This window comes from Artibeus jamaicensis, unplaced genomic scaffold (assembly GCF_021234435.1).
Source record: "Artibeus jamaicensis isolate MK-2021 breed Jamaican fruit bat unplaced genomic scaffold, CSHL_Jam_final contig_700, whole genome shotgun sequence".
Taxonomy (NCBI): domain Eukaryota; kingdom Metazoa; phylum Chordata; class Mammalia; order Chiroptera; family Phyllostomidae; genus Artibeus; species Artibeus jamaicensis.
The window spans coordinates 911,298-916,416 of NW_026521930.1; positions in this window are offsets into that span (position 1 = coordinate 911,298).

Genomic DNA, 5,119 nt, shown 5'->3' on the forward strand with positions numbered 1-5,119 from the left:
TAGATGTTTTCCAAGCCAAAATTGACCCTGACTTTGCTTTGGGGAACCACCCCTGCCTTACTCTCCACCCATGTGTTTTGAGTGAAGCTGATTCTACTCATAGGCAGAGCATGCAATCCAAACCAAAACCAACTAGTGCATTCCATTATTCTAATAGTGTTCAATTAGGAGTTGAAACATACCTCAGGCAAAGTAATAAGGTTCAATCAGAATTCATAGCTAATCCTACAATCCATGCTTGAGCTACCATCCTGCTGGACTTAATTATGTACATGTGAAGGCTGGAGCTAATGCAGTCATCTTATGACTACACTGGACAGAGAATGGCATGAAGACAGAAGTAGAACCAAGGCTTAAAGACAATGACATCTTTTGAATCCAGGTTTAAGCTGGGCCTAAAGCCAAACTCCCCAGTACAGGAAATAATTTCTCTCATTCTTAAACCTAAGCTAGTTCCAGGTTGTTTATTTATAATACTTGAAGTATACACAGTCCTACCTGAGTTATAAATAAGTACTAGAAGTGGAGTGTTTCAAATGATGCAAGCTAAGGTGTAGAATGGCAAGGGCCAAGTAGGTGGCATATAAGGCAATGGAAACCCTTCTGAAACTGCTGGAAAGTTGGCAAAACTTTGCATCTATTAGCAAAAAATGCTGGTTAGACTCAATCCAGGGGAAGGGTTTTTTTATTGGCTGGCTTCAGAAGCATGCTCTTTCTGGAATTAACTATGACCATGGAAAGAAATGTTAGGATTGGAGCTAAGAATGGGGTTTCTACCAGAATCACATGGACAAAAGGTAGGGGAAGATAATCTCTCAAAGGAAAAGTAGGCTCTGTTGACAGTAGAAGGGAGAATGGATTTCATGCAGGCAAGAGGAACAGATTTCATCAGGAACCCTCTTGTGATAGCCATAATGTGTGTACTTTCAATAAGCCCCCATCATCATAGGTAATCTGTGCATGTCTCTTGATCCTCAAAGGATCTGATTAATTAAAAAATGTTTCTTACATTAGAAAAATTATGCTACTTTTGTCAGAATCATGTTTGTCTTATTGCATAAAGAAAGTGTCCTTGAAAATAGGTTTAACCAAATTTACATTTCTGTAATATTACCACAATTGATGCTATTTGCCCCCAGGCAAGACTATGCACAGAAATAGTATCTGGGTCATTGGGTCTGATTAAAGGCCTTGTTGATAACTTTTGGAATCTTACTATCTTGTTTCATAATATCAATGTAAGTCTGGAAATTTGTATCCCGTTGAGCCCACACCAAGGTTTACAACAAGCTACAGGTCCTGTAAAGATAATTTGGTAAATTTTGGGCCTTACTGAGATCATTAAAGAGGTCCCAGATTACAAACAGTTTATTCTCTTGTCACAGTTCAAATTCCCCTTCTCCCTTTTAGTAGTGCAGGGTCCTTATTAATGTAATCTGGCATAAAAAAATTAAAATGTTCCCCAGAAAATGTGTAGATCCTTCATCTGGGACTGGATATGGAATACACTCACTTCAAGAAACATAAGATGACACCACCAATCCATGTGAGAAGATAGTGTTTTTATTTTTTCTCTCTCTATTAGTTGGTACTCGTTTGGTTTTTAGTTAGTAAAAGAAACTGAATTCAACACAACTTAAGCACTATAGTAAATTTATTGGCTTGTGTGACTAAAAAATCCAGGAGGTAGACTCAGCTATAGGTACTACTGAGTGTAAAGACATGCATTTCATAATCAGAGCAGGAACTCTCTCCATCTCTGTTGACTTTACTCTCAAAGCCCATGTGATAACTCCTCTCCCTTCCAGATTTTGAATAAAACAGTCCTTTCTTCTAGCAGTTTAAACAGAAAGAAAAGTTCTCCTTTGTAATCTTCCAGAAAATGTTCTGGATGTGCATGACTCTCATTGGATCGAATTGGAGCTCATGACCACTCCTGAACAAAGCCCTATGACTCGAATGATAAGATATTCTGATTGGCTAGACCTAGAGCCAGAGGTACAATCAACCCAACTTGAACCACTGTTCAAGGACTGAGAAAGGGAGATGAATGGTTCTCCAAAGGAAATTCATAGATATCTCCAGAAGAAAAGGAAATGGATGTTGGTAGAAAAAATAAAACATATGACCACTACACCATTGCTTTTAGCAAGCAAATTTGTGAAGTCTGTGTATTTAGGGGACAGTATAAGTCTCATCTAATATTGCCTTTTCCTAAGTGTACTAGAAGCTATAGCACTGACAACAAAGGGAGCTGTCGGCTCACTTCCTTTTAAGGTTCTTCATTTATAACCACATTCTCTGAGAGTCTCCCATTCATCCATAGTGGTGGGCCTTACTGCCATCTTTATTCTGTGTTTCTATCTTCATGGTGCTGTCCAATTAGAACAAGGATGAGGACAACTGACCCATTGAACCCAGCTCACTGGCAGGCCACTGGCAAATCAAATTCTATCTAAAGACTCTCTGAGACTAAGAGGGGCATTGGGAAACTCAAGAAAGCCCAAAAATCCTCTCCTAAGGGATCCAGAACTTTCCTGGTTCCCATTCTCCAAAGGCCTTGTTTGTGTTTCTCTGGATTCTGTAAAAGACTTCTGCTTGTGTCCGCTTAATCATTTCTTGGTTTTACTTACACTAAGTTGAGTCTGATTCTGTTATTTGAAACCAAATGATTTTACCAAGACTAATTCCAGTCCCAGGATTCCAGTAACATTGGAAAGGAGAAGTTGATGCTAAATGTAAGTGATTTTAGTGTTCTCAGAATGTGGCTCTTGCTGGTTGCATTTCCTAGACTCTGAGTTCTTCTGTCCATGGCTTGCTGTTGAGTCTGTCATTGATCCCAATAGTCCTGAAATTCTTGGGTCTTTCAAGGCTTCTGTTTGAGTGAAGTTGTATCAGTTATCAATTGCTACAGCAATGCTGCATGATTGGTGCCACTGGGAGGTTGGTTTAAGCCATTCTGCTTACCTTGACTGGAGTTGATATATAGAAAGACAACATAGGAGGAATTATAGGATTAGGAATTATTGAAAAAATACTTCCATATTAATGCAAAATTGGAGACAATGTTAAAACATGTCAATGGACTGATTAAGTAAATTGTATGAATAGAATGCTTAGGAAAAAGTTACTCAATATATCAAGGAATAAAAACACTGGCTTCACTTACAATAAGAATATAGGGTGAATATGGAGACAGTTATACTTGAATAACAATAAAAATAATATAACTGTGTAGAGTACTGTCACTAAAACAAACTTGAAGAACAGAGTGTATTTCATAATCCCATTGCATTTGTAAATATATAAAATAATAAGCAAACTGTTAACCAGATTATAGAAAGACTTCCATTTTCTCAAATGGACTTAACTACTATTTATAGAACATTTCACCCCAAAGAAGCAAAATATGCATTCTTCTCAAACACTCATGGATCATTCTCAAAGATAGACTACACAGTAGGACACAAAACAAGCCTTAACAAATTCAAGAACATTGAAATCATATCAAGCATCTTCTTGGATCACAATGGCTTAAAACTAGAAAACAACCTCATGAAAAAAACTGAAAAACACACAAATACATGGAGTCTGAAAAACATGTTATTAAATAATCAATGGGTTAACTACGAGATCAGGGAAAAAATCAAATTATCTGGAAACAAATGAAAATGACCACACAACAACCCAAAACCTATGGGACACAGCAAAGGCAGTCCTGAAAGGGAAGTTAATAGTGATACAGGCCTACCTAAAGAAGATAGAAAAATCTCAAATAAACAACCTAACCCTCCATCTACAAGAACCAGAAGAACAACAACAAACAAAGGCCAGAGCAAGCAGAAAGAAAAATCAAGATTAGAGCAGAATGAAATGGCATAGAGACCACCCCCACAAAAAAAATTTCAAAGGATGAATGAATCCAGGAACTGGTTCTTTGAAAAGATGTTAATCAGACTCAACAAAAAGAGAAAGAGAGAGAGAGAACCCGAATAAATAAAATCAGAAATGAAACAGAGGTAACAACTTATATCACAGAAATACAAAGGATTGTAAGAAATTATTATAAACAACTATAAGCCAAGAAATTGGGCACCTGGATGAAATGGATAAATTTCTAGAAACATGCAATCTTCCAAAACTGAATGAGAAAGACGCAGAAAACAGAATAGACTAATAACAACTAGCAAAATTGAAGCGGTAATAAAAAAAAACACCATTTTCTCTTTATAATCTGAGCTATTTACCATGTGTGTATATTGTTAAAATAAAGATTTGAGGTTTTTTATGGGTTTTTTAAATTTCCCTCCAAAAATCTGAACTGGTTTCCACTCACTTGGGCAAGTAGCTCTTGTTACTCAAAGTGTGGTCCTCTGACCAGCAAGAGATGTGTCACCTTGGAAATAAGAAATGCAGATTTCCAAGCCCCATACCCAATGAATTAGAATCTGCATTTTAACATCATCAGCAGGTGATGGTAAGCACAGGTTAGTCTGAGAAGTTCTGAGACAGAACAGACTCCTTCCTCTCTCCGTGCCAGTTTTCTGTCTACTCAAAGGGACTGCAACAGAAGTGTCGCTATGGTCCCTTCCAGTTGTAATTTTCTAAGATCATTTCTCCTAGGTATCTGCTGAGTCCCTATAAAAAGGCAGCTGATGAGATCAAAATACGAGCCAAGCCGTCAGGCTGAACAACCCCTGCAGCCAGCAGCTGGATTCAGGTAGCAGTGGGGCAGCCTCGCTATACAGGTCAGGAGGAAGCCCTGATCAAGACTGCTTGGGGTTTCTCCTGGTTCTAGGGCGGCCTGGCGGTCAACTGGACCAGAGTGACCAGCTCTGGAAAGCAACAGGGCGGCAGGAGGCACTGCGAGAAATTTGAAGACTGCCTCACAGACCCAGCGGAATGCAGGACGCAGGGTGGCCTCGGGGCGGCAGCAGGCACTGCGCTTTGCCACCGAAAGACTCCGTGCCAGGGAGCAGAGTGGCCGGAGGGTGGCGGGAAACGCTGAGGTATCTTGGCGGGCTCTTGGCAGCAGAACTGCTTTGGCTGCCTAGGAAATACACCTGAGCAGGACAGGTAGGGGCAGGCCCACGGGTGAACCTGGGGGCGGGGCCAGGCA